The following is a 21806-nucleotide window of genomic DNA, read 5'->3' on the forward strand; positions in this document are numbered from 1 at the left end:
AACCGTTGAAAATCTCTCGGTGCAGGATAGCAAGGGTGCAATTGTGATGGAGAATTAGCAATGGCACGGTAGAAGAAGGCACAACCTACCCTGCCTCCCACTAACCTCACTACATCGGCGAACGATGGAAACCAACCGCGAGCACCGATTACGTTTGGGAGTTTTCTACCGCCTAATTTTCAGACGATCCCAGAGGAAAATGATACGAGCAGCTTGGAGGAGGAGATACATCTAGCAAAGGAGAAAGGGGAGATTAGCATAGATGTTAGACAACTTCATTTCTCGGAGGCTGGCACATCAACGGAATCAATACCAAATGCACCGCCGCCGCCGGAGAAGCCAGGTAATCGCAGTGAGGGCAAGATATTAAAGTATATTCCCCCTTTTATGAAGGATGGCGTTCTCACTGTCATAATTGAAGAAGATGACATTAGGCAACAAGTGGAAATATGGGAATCATCATTGATTGGTTATGTCTAAGGAGAAATACCAACTGAACAACAATGGAGAATTATGTGACTAGGATTTGGGACTTTGTCACTAAACCAAAGGTGTTAATGCATGATGATGGCTATTTCATATTCAAATTCAATTCAATGGCGGAGAAGGAATGGGTGAAGCTTTCAGGACCGTACTATTATAATAATAAACCAATAATACTGCAGCCATGGGAATTGGACTTGGAGTTGAATCAAGAACAGTTTAGTGTTCTTTTTACCTGTAGGCTACTGGTCGATTGAAGGCTTTAGTAAGGTGGCTAGTGCAATAGGAAAACCCATTCGAACTGACAATTATACAGCTAATGTGGATAAAATATCATATGCTAGAATATTGATTGAGGTCGATGTATCTCAACCACTCCCTGATCATATTCACATTAAGACTGTGGTGGAGTTTGGAGACAACCAGTTGCCTATGATTGGAGACCCAAATACTGCAATATTTGTCTTATTTTTGGGCATGAGGAGAAGGAATGCTGGTACAAGGAAAAGGAAGATGAGATAAAAGACCAGCAGCCACCTGCTGAGAACTAAAATCACAGAAACAAAAAGAAAAAAGCTCCTAGAATGGAATGGCAAGCAAAAAAACTAGTGAATATGGCAACTACTGAAACAGGAAATGCAGAAGTTCAGTAGATCCAAAACTCTATGCGAAAGAATATAGAGACAAGCGTCACAGTAGACAACAGGGGAGTAAATGATACAACAAATGAAGATCCTAGAAGTATACATGACCTACTGGTGGAGACTCGACAAAGATAGAGAAAAGGAAAACAGTAGGTGATGAAAGGAACTAGTTCAGCTCAAACTGGAAATCGTGTGGAAGATATGCTGGCAACTACATGCCACTGATCCCTCCATGATCATCTCCACCTGGATCATTAGGGGCTTGAATCAAGCCCATAAGCAGAAAGAGGTAAAACTTTTTCTTGCTAAAACTAAAGTAGACTTCTTTGGGTGTGTAGAAACAAGGGTAAAGGAGCATTGTATTCAGAAAATTCATAGAAAAATAGCAAAAGGATGGAATAGCTGTACAAATCATAGATGTCATCAAAATGGTTGAATATGGATTGTTTGGAAACCACACCTGCTGGTGAGTTTACTAGAAGTTAAGGAATAATTTATTCATTGCCTAGTGAAAGATCTAGGAAACCATCTGGCAATATATGCCACAGTGGTCTATGCTAAAAATGATCTGCAGAGTAGAGAAATACTATGGCATGAGCTTACCCAGGACGATATACAGAATCAGGAACCTTGGGTTCTATGTGGTGATTTTAATATTGTGCTGAGTTTTGGAGATAGATTAGGATCTGATGTCACACAGCAGGAAACCCAAGGCTTTCAAGGGTTACTAGATGCAATGCAGCTCACACCCATCAGAAGGAAGGGATGGCACTTCAGTTGGAGTAATAAACAGTCAATGGAAACTAGAGTGTATAGTAAGATCGATTGGGCATTGGGAGATTTCAAATGGATACAGAATCTGGGGCATGTAGAAGTTGAATATGGGAATCCCTCGGTATCTGATCATACCCCTATTATAATCAGATGCAAATAACATAATATCATTCACCCCAAGCCATTTATATTCTTTCCCTACATTATGGAACATCAAGACTTCACTATAATTATGCAGAGAGTATGGCATCAATAGAGGAATGAGAATGTAGTTGTTAATGTATGGACTAAACTCAAGGATCTTAAAATGCAGTTTAAAGTGCTTAATATCTATTTTGCCTCTCATAAACAACACTTGAGTGAAGCTAGAGAAGAACTTGAGATCATTCAGGACCAGCAAAAGGATCAGGTTTTGGATGCTAATCTGTGTGATGAAGAAAAGAAACTACTTCAAGATATTGAAAAGTGGAGCACTGTAGAGGAAATATTATTGAGACAAAAATCCAGTGTTATGGATTGATTATGGAGACTCCAACACTGCATACTTCCATGCCCAGTGGAAGATCAGAAGCTCACTTAATTCTATCACCTCTATATACACTGAGGCAGGTATGAAGCTTATAGATCCTAACCAGGTGGAGCAGGAGTTCATTTTTGTCTTTGTAGGGTTAATGGGAGATTGCACAAAGAGCCTTCCTTGTCTCAATACTGAGATAGTGAGGACAGGCACCTGCCTAACAATACAACAGCAGAGGAAATTGATACAAGAGGTGACTAAGGAGGAGATCCTAGCATTAATAAAGGCTATGCCTAAAAATAAATCACCTGGGGTGGATGGATTTCCTATTGAATTCTTTACAAAAAATTGGGACCTAGTGGGCAAGGACATATTACTCACAGTGAAACAATTCTTTCAAACAAATAAGTTGTGGCCTGGTATCAATATGACTGCTATAACCCTCATCGCTAAGGTTCCATCCCCTACAAAGGTCAAAACTATCGACCTATTACATGCTGCACCACTCTATATAAAATCATATCTAAGGTACTCACTAACAGATTCAAAGAGGTGATATCAGATCTGGTTAGTTGCTCCCAATCAGCTTTCATAGAGGGTAGAATCATAATGGATAATATCACGTTAAGTCATGAAATCTTCAAGAGCTACAACAGGAAGTGGATTTCTCCTCGATGTGTCTTAAAAGTAGATTTAAGGAAAGCTTATGATACCTTGGAATGGAGCTTCTGACAAAAATTGTTGATTGACATGAGATTTCCTGCAAAATTTGTAACCTAGATTATGGAGTACATATCCACTGTGTCATACTCTCGTCTGATTAATGGAGGACTCACAACATTTTTTCAAGCCAAAAGAGGAATAAGACGGGGAGATCCTATGTCTCCCTACCTTTTAATCCTTGTGATGGAGTACTTGGGTAGAGAACTAAAAGCAATGGCTACAAACAGTGACTTCAATTACCATCCAAAAATGCTGGAAGTTGAGGAACACACACATCGGCTTTGCAGATGATCTTTTAATGTACTGTAGAGCTGATCTTCTATTAGTACAAATGATGAATGCTGTATTCTTAAGATTCTCAGGTGCCTCAGGGTTACAAGACAACTTAGAAAAAAGCTCTCTCTATATTGCTGAGGTGGCAGAGAATACAAAAAAAAAAGATATTGGAAGAGTTGGGGTTTACTGAGGGGTCCCTTCCCTTCAGATACCTGGGAGTACCATTAGCATCCAGAAAATTGCATATAAATCAGTACAAACCTCTGCTAGAAAAGATCACTGCAAAGATTACTTGTTGGTCTACAAAATTATTGTCTTATGCAGGAGGGTTCAGCTCATCAAATCAGTTATTTTTGGGGTGCAAGCATACTAGGCCCAAATCTTTCTGATGCCAAAAAGAGTTATCAAATCCATAGAGCAAATATGCAAGACTTTTTTGTGGACTGGCAATGTAACAATATCCAAAAAAGCACTGGTATCATGGGATTCCATCTGTAAACCACTAGCTGCTGGGGGACTGAATATCATAAACTTGTGCTTATGGAATAGAGCAGCAATCCTAAAGCAACTATGAAATATATTCAGGAATAAAGATTGTATGTGGATCAGATGGATACATGGATACTACATTAAAAAACAAAAGCTTACAGGAAATCCTAATACCTAAGAATGCTTCTTGGGTGATAAGGAAGATATTGGAGGCCAGAACCTGGATCACTCAAAATCCCATGGTGGATAGTGGACTAAAAGTTGCTTTTGCAAGAGTAATGCAAGGTAATTCCTTTTCCATACATAAAATGTACAAGTTGTTGATGCCTCAGTATCCAAGGGTAGCTTGGAAGAACCTTACTCTACACAATAAGATCCACCCTCGATTAAAGTTTATAATTTGGCTAGCAGTACAACACAGGCTAGCAACTGTGCCTCAGTTGATAAAATTTGGTATACAGGTTCCAACAGAGTGTATATTTTGTGGCCAGGAACTAGAAACACTTGAGCACTTGTTCTTTGAATGTGATAAAACTCATAATCTATGGCAAAGGCTGTGTAACTGGATAGGATTCAGAAGAGTAATTCAAGACTAGATAGGAGAGATCCAATGGATAAACACAAAGGCAAGAAGTAAAGATGGAATAGCAAAAATTTTGACAGTGAGTTTTTCTATGACAGTTACATTGATCTGGAGGGAGAGAAGCTCAGGAAGATTCCATAAAACCCAAATGAATACTGACAGATTGTTGAAAGAGATCGTCCAGCACATATATATTAGAGAAAGAAACAACACCAAATGGCACGAGACACTCCAGAAACTCAATGTATATCCCTAGACTAGGATTTTGAAAGAAACAAGCTTAAATTGTACTGATTATATTTATAGCTAGCAATAGTGATAGAGATAGAGATACAAGTTAGTCCATGGCTGTTTTGAAATGATTGTAAATACTTTTGGTTATCAATGAAAATGCAATGTTTAACCAAAAAAAAAAAAGATCTTGTTGGAAGAGTAGATATAATTGGGGAAAAATTGGCAAAAGTTACCATTCTCAAAACTATTTTGTCAACGGGACACTAAATTTTTTTTTTTGAATTATTTTTTAAGGTTAGGATATAGGAAGTGTGAAAAAGGGTGAAAAAGTAGGCCCACATGTGGGCCAAGGGACCATTGTATCATTTTTCTAATTTTACAAATTTAATATAATACACTAACACCCATCTACAAATTTAACATAATACACTAACACCCATCAACTTATTCCAATATAAAAAAAAACGTTCTCTCTCCTATTAAATTTTCTCCCAACTCCCACTTTGAAGAACAGTTCTCCCCAAACACCATTTTTGTTTTTCCTTCTTCTGCATTGCTAAGAGGTCGTTGTTGCTTCATAAGGTTAGTTAAAATCATATTTCGATCATTTGTAGATTTATTTAAACAGGTTTTTTTGCTAATCGATTCGTAGTAATGTAGGAATTTTTTTTTTCGAATTTGGTTGATTAAGGAGTTTTGGTTTAGTTCCGTTGTTTTTTTAGCAAAGAAGTGTTGAATGGTAGGATAATCGATATTTGAAGAGTTATTTTGACAGTTTGATTTGAACAGTCAGTTATTTTTATTCGTAGACCCGTGGTCTATGAAATCAGAATGCCCTAGATTGAAATCAATTTTTAGACATATGAAATTCTTTTAAAAAAATGGTTGCTTAAATAGTGGAAATTGAAAGATTAATAGTTAATTAGTTCGATTAGGTGCACCGGTTTGATTTTTAGCAATTGTTATGTTTTGATATTGCATGTTGGATTTTGGTTCAGTTATTGATGTTTTGGAGTGAACTGTGATGGTGAAATGGTGGAATAATCGTTATTTAAAGAGTTATTTTGGCAGTTTGATTCCAACAGTCACTTATTTCTGTCCGTAGACCAGTGGTCTATAAAATCGACCCGTGGTCTATGAAATCAAAATGCCCTAGATTAAAATCAATTTTTAGAAGTATGAAATTCTTTTAAAATATGATGGCTGAAATAGTGAAAATTGAAATATTAATAGCTAATTAGTTTGATTAGGTGCACAAGTTTGATTTTGATACTCCATATTGGATTTTGGTGGGGTATTTCTTTGTTTTTTTAGGGGGGGTTCATTTGAGCATTGACTTATTTCTATTGATAAACTTGTGGTCTATGAATTGAAAATGGGAGATTTGTTCTGCAGGTGTAGATTGTATTGAAAATGGGTAAAAAAAACCATCCATCCTAAAGGAAAAGTCGATAGAAGTAGAAAAAGAAAAGCCAAGACATTTGAAAATATCTCAAAAAGAAATAAAATTAACGAGAAAGTGTCTGAATTAGATCCGGATTTAAAGGAGATAAGCGACTATGTCGAGTCTAGTGAAGATATCCTTCCCGAGCGCAGTGTTAGTGGTGAAAGTAAAGAGAGCGAGGGAAGTGGGAGAAACAGTGATGATGGGGATAATGACCCATTGTTCGTGCCATATTTGTCAAGGTTTATTTCCGTGGAGCGGTATGACCTTCGAACAACAATGGACGAGGTCGGATCTTACCCGGCGAAGATATCAGTCAAATCAAGAATAGCTGCTTATCAAGAATTTAAGCAAGTTCTTGTCGACCAGGAGTTGAAGAAAAGATTCAAGCGGTCCTGTTTCGGACACCTGAGAAACCTGTTGGAACATCTCAAGTTCAATGGAAAATTGGTCCATTATTTGTTGTGCGACGCGTCAAGAGGTATAAAATACATCATGAGATGTGGTTCTGCATTAACAACAAGCCTGTCTGTTTTGGATTGAAAGAATTTTGTTTGATCATGGGGCTGAACTGCTCATCATACCCTAGTGAATAAAAAATGAAGAAAGTGTTAGACAAGGGGGAGCATTTTTGCTTTAAGGTGACGAAAAACTAAAACATTACGGCGGCCAACTTGTTACACTTGATCAGGGGGAATAAGCTGAACGAGGACCAGAAGTTTAAGTATTGTTTACTGTGGTTCTTGCACACCATGTTGCTTGCAAAAGATTCGACGAAGGTTGTCGATGCGAAACTGATTCGAATGATCGATTCTTTGAGTTTCTTCAAGAATTATCTGTGGGAGAAAGAGACATTTCAACTTACCCTAGACTATATGAAGAAGAAAAGTGACCTGAAGAAGCAAAGGGAAGTATTTGATGAGAAGCAGAAGGCATCCTATGCTCTCTTCGGATTTCCCTGGGCATTCATGGTATCTACCATAAACCCTTTAGTGAGTTTATCGTAAATTCTTGTTTTATTTATACTCTGTCATAGACTCTGAGTTCTTTTTTCACTGTTGTACTACTTACAGGTTTGGATCTATAAGGCCTTTCCTCATCTTGAAAATTTTGCTGGAAAATCAATGGATGAGCCCTTTCCCATTCCCCGCATCCTCAGATGGCACACTACAAAAAGTGACCAAATAATCAAAGGCGACCCATTCAAGTACAAAGAAAAAGTTACCAAGGTATGAACTTATTTTTTATTATGCAATAATAATACTACTGTTGTATCGAATGTTATGTAATTGCTAATTGATATTTTGTAGAACGTGCACCCGTACATCATCCCTACTCTTCGTGAGATGAAGATAGACTACATGATTACCTTTGAGCCATATACGGACGAGGTAAAGAATAATTTCCTTGATGGTTTAAAGAAGATTTAGAAGAGGTGACTGGCTTTATTTCAAATGAGGACAGTGATGATGACGAGGATATGGGTTGTAACCCCATTGAAGTACGCATTGGTGATGATGATACTCCAAGTACCTCTAAAGATGCAGTGGACACCTCATCCCCCGAGGATCTTCATAAGTGTGTTGTTGTGCTCGAGGAAGCGGTGTTGGATATTGCTTCCTATATTAGAGAGAAAAGACTGAAGAAAAAAGAACAGGATGAACGACAACACGAGTGAGGTAGTTTTATTCAATAATTGATGTTGTTAATGAATTTTCAGCTTTAAATAGCAGTAACACTTTGTAATATGATGATACAGTGCATGTGGACCTTCGTGAATCAGAGAGAAATAAAGAAGGATAAAAAAAGAGCAAAATGGATGAGTTGGCCTCTATCGTGGCAGAAGAGGAAAAAGAAGAAGAAAAGAAGGATGATGAAGAAGAAGAAATGGAAGAAGATAAGAGCCAAGAAGAAAGCGTAAAAGAAATAGCTGCAGTAGAAGAAGAAAAAGTTGAAAAAGAAGCAGCAACAGTTGAAGAAGAAGGCAAGGAAAAATAAGGAGTTATAGTTGAAGAAGCCAAGTAAAAATAAGAAGCTAAAAAAATAGGAGCAGCAGCTGATGAAGAAGAAGAAGAAGGTGAGAAAGAAGCAGTTGTTGAAGGTGAAGGAAAAAAGGAAGGTGAGGAAGAAAAGGAAGGTGAAAAAAAAGCAGTTGTTGAAGGTGAAGGAAAAAAAATGAGGAAGAAAAACAAGATGGGTTCAGGGATATCGTTGATAAAATCAACAACACCTATGCTGATGAGGAGGAATATAGTGAAAAAAACATTTGAATTATTTTATTGTTAATGTGTTGAATGATTTGTTTGGTAGGATATTTGAGACATTCCCATGTTTCATAGAATATTTATCTAATATTTCATATACTTCTTTCATAGTCTATCATTACCATGCTGCTCCATTTTAAGTTGATGTGTTGATTGATCGACTATGATTCTATCAAAAACAGTGCTTAACATTGTAGAAAAATAGAAGTATTATTATTTATTCAATATCACTACATCCATGTTACACTTTTTCAAAGAACGAATACTAGTATTATAGCACATAACATCATTTTTAGGTCATTCTCCCTTTCTTCGTCCAAAATCAATTTTTGTTTTAGTTGATCCTTCTCTATTTGGGTGTCATGTAGCAATACTTTGAGGTGATACCTTTTTCCTTCAGCTTCTTTGAACAAATTCAGAAGAAAATCTCTATTTTCTTTGCATTCTTGGAGTCTTTGTAGTAGATTAAATTTTGTCAAGCCACGAAAATTTGATGTTCCGGATCCCGGACCCAACATTGATGAACTGCTTGGAGGTAATAGCTCATCGAACCATTTAAAAAATGAGCATGCGCCATTATCCTAGGAAAAAATAATAATTACACAACGATTAACTTAACTTTATAAAAAAACACAGTTCACCTTCGCAATTGCACAATTATAAAATTTGCGACCTGGATTTGAATCCATGTGTGACGTCCTCAAGAGAGTCGCATTCCCACAATGACAAATTAGAGTATTTTTAGAATTGGATGTTTAAGATTCTTGCGACATTGTAGATTTTTTAAAAATAAAATAAAGTGAATGAAATAAAATAATGAGGGATGGACACCTTATATATGAAGTAAAAATGAAGTATTAACACTGATGGATTACAAAAGTAGCCATTTATTACCGTTGGAACAACATTTTTTTTGAAATAGTGGTGACAATTAATAGACTGTCGTAGACCATGACCTATATCTGCCATCAACGAGATACCAAAGTCTACCATAGACACTCGTAATCGATGAGCCCTCAATAATATGTTAAGTAAAAAATATTACAGTAAAAAATATACTTGTGCTTTGAGGGTCCATCGATTCAGTTGGTCTAACATAGACTTATGACTTTAGGAGTGCATCGATTGATCTCCTGATTATGCATAGACCTCTACTATAGACCAACACTTGGATGTTGTTTAAAAATGAATAAATAAATTAAAAATTAATATAGTATGAGTTTGTACACATATGAAGGAGTGTAAACAAGTCACATAAATATATTAAAGCTTATAAAAATTAGGGGTGGTGAATTAAGGAGTGTGTGGATGGGTATTAGTCAAACAAACAATATCCTAAGAGTTAGGTTGTCAAAACACAAGTGTGTTTTGAGGATGATGATTGTTCAACAACTATCTATTCCACATACTCTTTTGATTTGGGTGTGGTGATTTAAGAGTGTTAATTGAAAGAGTATGTGGAATGGGTAGTCATCAAATACAATCAACATCCTCAAAACATACTTGTACTTCGACAAATATTACTCTTAGGATAATGTTTGTTTCGACCAATACCCACCCAGACTCTCCTTAATTCACCACCCCTAAATTTTATAAGATCTAATATGTTTATGTGTCTTGTTTACACTCCTTCATATGTGTACAAACCCACATTATATTTATTTTTAATTTATTTATTCATTTTTAAACAACATCCAATTATTGGTCTATAGAAGGGTACATAGACCTTTGTGGTCTACGAATAAGAAGGAGACCAATCTATGCAATCCTGAAGGTGTAAGTCTACGGTAGACCAAAAGGGTCGATAAAACCCCAAAGCACAAGTATTTTAACATGGATTTGACATGGATCAACATCGATGACAGCCCCAAAATATTTTTACTTTAATTATTTTATTCCACCAGCCCCAAAACATGTTATTATCAGTTTATATCATTTTTAATTTAATTATTTAATTCCACCAATCTTAACACATACTATTATCTGTTTATATCATTTTTATATTAATTATTCTACTCCACCAGACCCAAAACATGTCATTATCTGTTTATATCATTTTTAATTTAATTATTCTATTCCACCAGTCCCAAAACTTGTTATTATCTATTTTAATTTTACTGTTGGTCCATTGATTAACATGATCGACGATCGACTACTATGTTAGGTCGACGATAGACTATGTATATGCTTGAGGATAGACTATTTATGTGACCGAAGATAAACTGTTTATGTGATCTGTATTTACAGATGCATTCACTACGGATGCAAATACAAAAAATAACAATAACCAAAAAGAGGGAAACTTAATTTGAAAACATAAATACTTTGTTAATTGCTTAATCATACGATTTTTACATTGATAACATTGGCACATCGTCAAGAACTTGCAAAATAAGCAAAAAAAAAAAGAAGAAGCTTTCTTCTAACAACAATCCTACAAGAAAGTTTCTTCTACAATGAACATAAAATAAAAACTTATAAACATAAAAGAAAATAAAAAACTAAAAAACAGATTTCATGGAGATGTTGGGGGATGATGTAGTCAGGGCCATCTATTCCAAGCCTTTCCAGAATTGTCCTCAGGAAACAAGCAATTCAACGGAGTTCTCGCTCTAGGTAGATGCGGTCTTGACCCAGGCCATAGAATAGGAGATCAAAATCATTCCTAAGAAGGAGGAGGTTGTAGTATCTTGGGGAAACACGTCTGACGGGGCGCAGGGGTATTATCCTTCTTGGAGGCATGTTTTTTTATTTGGGAGAAGAAGAAGAAGAAGAAGAAGAAGAAGAGGGTTTCTGATATTGGATTTAAGGACAACTAAAGGGTTACATAGAAAAAGGAACTCTAATTATAGACCAATAGATGATATCCTTTCATATATCCACCCAATGGTCAGTCGACGTGTGTCAGAAGAGAAAATGTTTGGTTTGCGTATGATTCATTGCATCGACTGGATAGATAAAGTGGTAAAAAGACCAATATAGAGTGTTTGATAAGCAATCATATAACCAATACATAATATTTTATAGACAGTGTGAACGATATACCATAGAATTTACGTAGTCTATCGTAGACAATGATTAAAGTCAATTACAACTGAACATTAAATTCTACAGAAATGAACATTTATCCCCCAAAAAAGTGGCTTTACAACTGAAGCAAAAAAAAAGGCTGCCTACGATTTGTTGTCCATTCCACACGTGGTTCGTTTGTGCTCGAATTTCTTGCATATCGAACACCTATTCCTCTTTTTGGACTTGAATGTCTCACCGATTCCCTTAGTACATTTGACTTTATTCCTTCCGAGTTTGCGATCGTAGGGGGTGGAGAAATCTTACTATCTTGCACTTCCTATGGCATAGTCTATTCTGCCTCTTAAGGGACAACGTTAATAGCTTTCGAGTACGCGAGGAGGTAAGTTTCAGCTTTATAAATTGGCAAAGAGTACTTGTAGATGGAGTTACCATAACCTATGCCATCGCCATACTTTGCTCGCAAAGCTGCCATCGCATGTTCGCACGATATTTTCACCAAGTCAAATTACTAACAAGAACAACTCCTCTCCAACAGATTGACCTTGGCAGTAATCTCGTTGCTGAACACCGTGAATTGGTCAAGACCCCCGTTTGCATTAGTTACATACAAGGAATCTCTCTCACTCTTATTATCTCTTAGGATCATTTCCGCACAAGGCACAAATTTATTGTTTTGACCAGCGACAAAGGCATGCCGCTCCCTAAACTTTTCACCAAATTTTCTAGCAATTGAATTGAAAATGTACAATACCGGGTTCTCCCGTTCATCCATCAACACTGAGTTAAGCGACTCGGCGATGTTTGTGGTTATCACATCGCACCTATTGCTTGGGAAGTGTGCTCTGCTTCATTTCTCAAAACCAAGCATATTTTTAAGGACATGTGCTGCCTCGGGGATATTATTCTTCAATTCAGCAAAATGCTCGCTAAATTCATCAACAGTATACGCCTTTGCCGCAGCGTTGAACAGATAAAGATGTTCTCCACAGTGCTGATTTACACGCAGATTTTAAGCGAGGTGCCTCATGCAAAGTCCATGATGTGCATGACTGTAAACATGGGAGAAGGCATTGACAATGCTAACATGCCTATCGGAGATAACACATAGATCTGGTTCATATTCTACGATAGACTTCAACTTCTGGAAAAAAAAGGTCCAAGAAGCATCATTCTCTTTATCGACGACACAAAAGGCAATTGGAAAGATGTGATTTTTGGTGTCCTGTGCAACTGCACTCGGCAACAAGCCCCCGTACTTTTCATACAAATGTGTGCCATCGACGGCAATTACCTTTCTCAGGTGGTCATATCCCCGAATGCAAGCTCCAAATGCTAAGAAGTAGTAAACGAATGATCCATTAATCTAGTTTATGTAGGAAGACCCTGTATTCAACAACTCCACCATGTGGAAAAAAGTCGGCAAGCAAGCATATCCGTGCTCTGGTGTCCCGCGAATGATGTTCTTCGCAATTACATTTTCTTTCCAACACATCCAATAGCTTGCGTGGTAATGCAACTCCTTGAATACAATCCTTTGAATTTCACTTATGCTTGGACCCTTACCATCCCAAAAATAATTTACGCATAGTGGAGCAATCAATTCGGAGGACAATCACTTATGCCTGCGGGTGGCATGTTCAACACCGCACTTGTGCAACCCGACATACTTGTATATCCAAAATCTACATGAGGTTTCGTACTTCATTACCCTTAACAACTAGCCGCAACCAAGAGATAAGCATTTCGCCTTCAAGAATTTGGAGCAGTACTTCTCCAAATAATAATCAAAACACTGCCTTACCGCTACTGCGTCTAGTAGCATTTTGAGCACTTTCTTATCTGCGAATATTTGATCGATATGAAAATTGGCATCGTCGGTGAAGGAATATCCTGGTTGTGATCCTGTTCCATGGTCTTCCTCGTCGTCCTGTGAGTCAGATGAAATGTCTTCCATATGCATAGAATCATCTTTCGTATTAATAGGATGATCGTTATCATTCTCGTAATCACTGAAATTATCGTCGACTGTCGAGCGCGGAGGTGGAGGTTCTGATGAATTTATCGGTACTTCGAAGGACCTCTCAGCTATATTTATCCTCAAAATAGGCCTAAAGCCATCTACATCAACATCCATCATATACATCATCACACGTACATCACTATTTATGATCATAGGATTCACTTTTTCCCTCGAATTCATTAGATAACTAATCATCACGTCGCCCGACGTGCAATCTAGATCCCCGCTCTGCATTACGTTTGCAACCAATTCTTCGTACGAACTGTTGCGGTGAACAGCAACGGGGATTGTCACCTTGGTAAAAGGTCTCCATTTTCAGCATTTGGGAGTCTCCACCCATTCTCCCATAAAATCACCAGAAACCAGAACAAATTCTGTAATAGACATCGTGGAATTAGGCTTTGGTCGACTGTAGATTATGCTTATGGTCTAGGTCGGGTTATATTCACGGTCGATGAATGACGATCAGTGGTCGATAACTGGGCAGCTTTCCATATGAAAACCGTAAAATTGTAAATATTGCTTCTAATCAACGATACTTGGGTTTATGGAATAGAGAAATGAACTTAGAGTCACCTGAGCTGCTGTAATGTACTTTCTAAAGTGCTTTTGAGTAATGTGAATGGTTTTAAGCTTTTTAACAATGGTGAAAAGTGTGTTTGAGAAGATACCAAATAAACGGGGTAACAGTGGGTGCAATGGACAAGCTTATGATGTTTGTGGACTGATTTAGAGCTGATCGCCAAAACATAACGCCAGAACAATGGCTAGAATCGAAACTTTTTGGAGGGAAAACAACCACCTTCTATTTTAGCTTTTGAATTTTTTTTATTTAATATTTTTGAAAACCTAGATATTTTATATATATAATGGTAGATGATGGAGTGGTTTGAAGTGTACTATTTAAAACTTGTGGATGAATTTATTAAGTTGGAAGTATTGGGTTGAAGTTAATCATTATAAAATTTGTGGGTGAAGTTGTTGAGTTGAAAAAATTGATGATGATGTGAATTTAAGTATATTTTTGATAAATTATTCAATAAATTTGAAACTTTGACAAAATAGTTTTTCACAGTGTCCTTTTAGCAAACTTGTCCATATGATTGATAGCATGTTTGGGATTGCTTATTTCCCAAAATAAGCACTTATTTTGAAAAAAAAAATACTTCTTTAAAAAAAGAGGGTGTTTGATAAACTTTCAAAAGTGCTTTTAAAATAAGCAAAAGTAGTTTTTCTGCTTCTGGGAAGAAGCAGAAAATTTCTGCTTCTAAAAAAAAGCAGAAGCAGAAGTAGAAATTTTTTTTTTTATGACACAATTATCTCTATCACACAAATATATATATATATTAACTTATCTTACAAGTTTGATTAACGTTTGATTTTTAAAATTTTACATTTCATATTTAAATCATAGTTCTTTATGATTTATATATTTTTATTTTATTTTCACTCATTTTCTTTAAATAAATTTGAAAATATCATTGATGATGATGATTAAAGAATATATAAGTTATTTTATTATTATTAGTGATAACAATTGACAAATGAATCATGTTACAAGATTGTACTTTGACATCACATATAAATTTTTTCTCGAATATTTAATTTTCAATAAATAATTCATGAAAAGTGAATTAGGTAGTATACGTATATAGTGTATATAAAAATATGATGACTGCTTATTCGTAGTAAATTTTGACACCGTAAAAATATATTAAAAAAAGATAACAAATAATAGATAGAATTTTATTTTAAATATTTGTCATTAGGTAGTATACGTATATAGTGTGTGTATATATATATATATATGATGACTGCTTATTCGTAGTAAATTTTGAAACCATAAAAATATATTAAAAAAGATAACAAATAATAGATAGAATTTTATTTTAAATATTTGTCGTCAGGTAGTATACGTATATGAATTTGGTTACTTAATTTTAGAATTGAAATGGTAAAGACATATCCAAAAGAAAAGGCAAAAAATAACAAATATTATCTCATTTAGATATTTGTAAACATGAATATAGTGTTTGCTAAATTTTAGTAAATTTGATAAAGTAAAATGAATCCTTCTATTTATTTGCTAAATTAAATATTTATTTGACTTTTTTTTCAAACCTTCTATTCATTCAACGAGTTTAGCGTATTGCACACCTTCTCCTTCATCTATAGATACAGATAATATTTCTCATTTATACATATATTTTACTGTTCTCCAAAATTTAAAGTCATCTCTATTATTAATAAGTTATTTTTTGAATCAAAATTGCTTTCTCATTTGAAGGTATGTTTTTTTTAATAATTATCATGATATAATTAAATTTTTTATGTGCATACATATAATAGCATATGTGATAATATCGTTGTCCGTAAAATTCTTTGATTTTGTTAAGTTTTTATTTTGAGAATAATATTTTTATTTCACTATTTAGTGTAATGTTATTATTATTAATCATATATCTCTAATGCATAGAAAATGAGTGATGTTGAGAATTTTTGTGATGTATGAAGGGCCAATTATTTTTGTTGTTAATTTTTTCATATGTAGTGATTTAATTTATTAAATAACTTTTATATTCATTTTTGTTTGATATTTTAAGTAATATTTAAACTATTTAAGTAATATATCATCATTTAATTTTTTAATGTATTTATTTATATAAATATTGATTGAAAATTCTAGAGTACGTACTTTTTAATTAAATAAAAAAATTTAATTGAAAATATTATAATAGATATATAAAATAATTTTTCTCTATAAATTGATTTTAGTAATAAAAGTCTATTGATAGACGTTCTTTTTGGTCATTTGTCTAAAAAAACACTTCTTGAAAAAAATTATCCAAATATAATTTGATTATCAAAAATACTTTTCGAATGAATTTATCAAACACATATTTTTTTTAAAATATCTTTTTAAAAAATTATTTTATAAAAATATTTCTCAAGCAGATTTGCAACAGCAATCTTAAACGGGCCTGAGTCACCTTTTTCTTTACTTTTTTCGTTTTAAACACACACCTATACGTACATACCGACAAACAAATGTTCTCTTCTATCTCACTTTCTCTCTCTTAATTCACTCTCTCTTTCTTTTCTCTTTACTGCCACCCACTCCCCCCAATTCACTCACCTACCACACAATTATTTAAAAAATAACACAATACACACCCACGCCATAATATTTCCCTTTCATTTTTCTATAACAACAAAACAAACAACAACCAGTAACCGCATCACTCCTTCTCCGTTTTTATTTTCATTTTTCATAAACAACAACTACTCCCTCTATTAATCTCCCTTCTCGCCTCCACCCTTCTAGCAAAACACCACCAATTTTTTTCCTTTTCCGCCACCCTTTTTTCAGCCACCACTAAAACGACACCCCTCTCTCTTCACTTTTTTTGATCTTGCAGATCTGTTAGGCTTTGATATCCGTGGCTTCGATCACTGATTTTATTTAGTAGTATACGTTAAATTTGATTGCTTGATTTTTGGTTTCACAGATCTTGTCGGAGTAGGTGAAGCTCTGTTTAAACGGACAAGGCTCCGCTATTTACTATTTTTTCATGACTTTGTTGATTTTTTTGACTAATTTCTTTTAAGATGTTTTTCTTATAAAATTGGTTAGATTAGTGCTTCTTATATTTTTAATTTTTTATATTTTAATTATTGGTTGTTGGCTAATGGAAAGTTGAACTCCATCTATGAGTCTTTATTTGATTATTCATCCATGTTTAGATTTCTTTGTTTATTAATGTTGTGTTTCTATCATTATGTGCTACTATGTTTTGTTGTTATTTTATTACTTGATTGCAATATTGATTATAATTACTCTTTGTTATTTATGTCAATTACTTGGTCCTAACGTTGCTTTGATTATTTATTATTCCTATGACTTTATCTTCTTAACTTTATTATTTTATATTTAAGGCCAATATTTGGCCGATGAAATTATCATTTCCTCGGATATTTGAGGCGGAATGTTATTTATTTTTGAAAATATCATATCTGGCCGACAAATAATGCTCTTTTCTTCTTTCTTTGTTTGCTTTTTAATATTATTGACTTAAATGTTAGTTTATATCTCTTTCATCATTATGGGGACCACGTTTTGGGTCACCTTTTTATTTTTTATTTTTAGTGGGTTCTTATGAACCAAACAGAATGATTGTCTTTTGTTGATTTTCACTCTATTTTTTTGTTAGTGATGCATGCCATTTTTTTTGTGGATATTCTTGTTACTACTAGTTGAGCAAATATTACATAACACTTAGATCGATGAAGAAATTCTTTTTCGATTTTTGAGGCCTGCATAAATAAAAAGATGGATATTACATATACAAATAATTAATAAAAATAAATATTTTAGACAATGATGAAATTGTTATAATTTTTTTGAAAACTTTACTTGAGTTCATTTTTTTTAATAAAAATTAAGTATATTTTTTAAATACACATATGTGCACATGTCTTTTTATTATTTATTTGTTACTAACATTTTTATTACATGTGTTTGTACAGGTACTCGGGAATGATATTTAAAGGAGCTTAATTTTCTTATATCTGTATTTTTTTTATTATTATTATTGTAAAAATATTAATTATAGTGAATTTTTGGATGGTTGGCGGGGATGTTCTTTATTTATACAATATTATGTAATTTTCCTTTAAAAATAATTTCTTCTTTATTCATTCTTTACCTTCTTTTTTTATATATCTTTCTTTTTTTATATATCTTTATATACTTTTGTTTATACATCTTTACATGCGTTTATATGTATTTTGCAATAACATATGAACTATATTATTTTTATATTTGCAAATGTTGATTTTTTTTTTTTAATAATATACCTAAGTCTGGTCAAGAACCACATTTGGGGATTCTGAAGGATATCTAATTCCTTTCCTTTGAAATAATCTGAACCATTACGTGAAATCTAAAATGGTTTCGTAAATTGAAAAAGTTATACTTGTTAATAAATAAATAGGCTTCCTTATTTTCTTTAAAAATTAGGTTGCGACTTTGTATATAATTTATTTTTTTAGAGTTCATAATGTCGTGCTCGTTTTGACCTTAGGTAAAAATAGGGTATTACATACTCTACTAAACTTCTTCTTCTCCAATTCTCTTACTTCGTTCTTCTTCTTATTCTTTTTTTTTGCTATTCAGTGCATATCTCAAAGCTAGAGTTAAAGCACTGATCTAAGAATAATTTCATGGTATTAGAGATAGGTTTGCTGGATCGAAACTAGCTAACTCAATTGATTTTAAAGATTGGAAAAGAATGTGTTCAATTCATTTTGGAAGTCTCAGGTTCTTGAAGGAATTCTTGAGTCAAAGATTTGAAGATTGGAGTCATGGCTAATGGTGTGAATGGTGTCAAAACTGATGGTGGAATAACCAGAAACACAGGAGTTGTAAATGCAATGGATTACAATCATACTCTTTTCCTCAGTCTCTCATATATGAGTGGTATACAGATTGTCTCCTTCCAGTTAACAGGTGTGGAAAATTTCTCTATCTAGTTTAGGTCTATGTGTATAGCTCTGTTAGGAAGAAATAAGTTAGGACTTGTTGATGGTTCTTGCACTAAAGAAAAGTTTTCTTCTGATCTGGGAAACGGGAAAGAGTAAATGCCATTGTACATGGATTATGAACTCTGTGTCTAAAGAGTTATTAGGTGGAATCATGTATGCCTCAGTTGCAATTGTTGTGTGGAATGAGTTGTTTGAAAGTTTCTACAAAGTGGATGGTGCTAAAACTTTCAACGTGCACAAGGAGATTGCAACACTGTCTCAAGGAACAACTTTTGTGTCCTGCTATTTCTCAAAACTAAAGGATATATGGGAGGAATTTGAGGCACTTGTGCTTGCTCCTGGCTGTGATTGTGAAAAATCGAAGGATTTTTTACTACATCTTCAAAAACTAAAGTTGTTTCAGTTTCTCATGGGACTAAATGAAATATATCTACAGGCTAAAAGCCAAATACTACTTATGACCTATTTGCCTACTATCAATTAGGTATACGCCATGATAATGAGTGATGAAAGCCTCAAATCTGTAGCTACTAATGAAGGTGTGCTAGGATCTGGTCATGCAGGTGTTGGTAGAAGTCTTGACTTAGCCATGTTTACAAGAAATGGGACACATAAATTCAAGAAGAACTATAACTTGTGGTGTGACTTCGGTAAGCTAAAAGGTCATACTAAGAAACCAGTTGGAAGTTAGTTGGATTATCCTCAAGATCACAAGTTCAAAGAAAGGTTTAGGTCTGAAGGATCTAATGCAGCATACAAGGTAGCTACTGATTCTCAAGATACTGCAAAAATGACTACAAGGCAAGGTTCTCATTCAAGATCTTTCTAAAGTAACTGTTTCAATAATGGAAGCCATGAAGAAGAGTCTGAAATGCAGCTGGATCAACTAGGTCAAATTGGAACAGCAACCTTTACTAAAGAACAATATGATCAAATCCTGAAGATGATCAACAAAAATAATGGTGCTAGCACTTTTGCTAAGATAACAAATGTTGCTAATGCAGGTATTAGTGTATTTCTAGCTTCATATGGGTCAAGAAATTAGATAATTCAAACTGGAGCCACAAATCACATGGTTGGAAATTTAGACTTACTAGTGGATGAGTCCATAACAAAACTAGATAAGCCAAGAAGGGTGTATTTACCTAATCGTGATCTGACTGAAGTTACACATGTGGGATCTAGTTATGTGTCTGCTGAAAATAGTATAACAAATGTGTATCATATTCCTCAGTTTATACGAAGCTTGTTTTCAGTATCACAACTGACCAAGGAATGGAAATGTTTAGTGAATTTGTTCCCTGGTTTCTGTGTTTTTCAGGATCTTTGTACTGAAAAGGTAAGGGGGATTGGTAAGCTTAATGGAGGTTTGTGTCTCTTAGTGAATACTCAAGAAAGGAAGGTTGCAGCAGCAACAAAAGTCTCTACTAAAGCTAATGAGAGTAAAGCCCAAGCTGAGATTGATCTGTGGCATAGAAGATTAGGACACGCCTCCTCTAATATACTTCTAAAGTTGCTACCTAATAAGTTTCATATAGTAGAAGATAGAGTAAAGAAATGTAGTGTCTGTCCTGGTGCCAAGCAAACCATAATTCCTTTTTCTATAAGTAATACTCAGTTTGCATGTTGTTTCTGTGGGGACCTTATAGGATTCCAACTATGAATGGTAACATATTTTTTCTAACAAGTGTTGATGATTGTTCAAGATTTACTTGGTTGTTCTTATTGAAACTCAAGTCAGATATGTATGTGCAGATACAATAGTTTCTTGAGTATGCTAAGACACAGTTTGGCAAAATTGTGAAAGTGATTAGAACTGACAATAGAACTGAGTTTGTGAACTCATTATGCAGTAGTTTATTTGCAACAAAGGGTATTGTACATCACACCTCATGTTCTTATTCACCTCAACAGAATGGTATGGCTGAAAAAAAAAAGCACAGACACATCCCGGAGGTCACAAGAACATTGGGGTTTCAAGCAATAATACCTGTTAAATTTTGGGGATATTGTGTTTTAGCTGCTTTTTACCTCATAAACAGGTTACTTAGTTCAATATTAATTATTATACTCCATATGAGAAGTAGTATGGTACTAAACCATCTTGTGAGCACCTAAGAGTAATAGGTTGTCTCTGTTATGCTAAGGTGCGAAATAAGTCTGACAAGCTCATGCCAAGATCAAGAGCAGCTGTGTTGATGGTCTATTCTAGTTCCAAGAAGGGATGCGTCTTATATGGCATATCTACTCTTTGTTAGCAGGGATGTGTCATTCAAAGAATGTGTGTTTCTTTTCAAGCTTGAAGCAGCTGATGATCAGATTTCCTATCATATGTTTCTATTGGAAGATCAATATCCAGTAGCAAGTGATGTTATGACATCCTTGCAGGCTCCTATAAATTTCTCATCTCAAGAGGTTCCTAATACTGTGAACAAGAAAGAGTATCTACAGCCTCATGTACCTACTACTAGACAGACCATAACCAAGGTATATCAAAGAAGATGAAGCAGACATCAAGAGGTTACTCAGCAAGAACAGCAACTACAAAGGGTTTCTAATACTACACAGCCTGCAACTCAACCATCTGCAGCTCAAGATCAAAGGAAATCAACTAGAGAAAGGAAGTCACCAGCATGGATAAATGACTTTGTCTCTAAGAATACAAAGAACGTACCTCATGCACTTGCTAATCATGTGTCATATGATAAACTATCTCTGTCCTATAAGAGTTTTATGGTGAAAACCTTATTTGTTACTAAGCCTACAAGCTACTCTGAG

The 21806-nt window shown here is 34.6% G+C and overlaps 2 long non-coding RNA genes across 2 annotated transcripts; both read left to right on the forward strand.

Moving 5' to 3' along the window:
- The first annotated feature begins 7104 nt into the window (after positions 1-7104).
- On the forward strand, positions 7105-8549 carry LOC107869490. The gene is made up of 4 exons (XR_001673822.2): positions 7105-7138; positions 7241-7396; positions 7478-7846; positions 7927-8549. It is a non-coding gene; the product is annotated as an uncharacterized LOC107869490 (long non-coding RNA).
- Positions 8550-16469: 7920 nt separating this feature from the next.
- Positions 16470-18220, forward strand: LOC107869489. The gene is made up of 2 exons (XR_001673821.2): positions 16470-17008; positions 18012-18220. It is a non-coding gene; the product is annotated as an uncharacterized LOC107869489 (long non-coding RNA).
- Positions 18221-21806: the final 3586 nt, after the last annotated feature.

This window comes from Capsicum annuum, chromosome 4 (genome assembly GCF_002878395.1).
Source record: "Capsicum annuum cultivar UCD-10X-F1 chromosome 4, UCD10Xv1.1, whole genome shotgun sequence".
Classification (NCBI taxonomy): domain Eukaryota; kingdom Viridiplantae; phylum Streptophyta; class Magnoliopsida; order Solanales; family Solanaceae; genus Capsicum; species Capsicum annuum.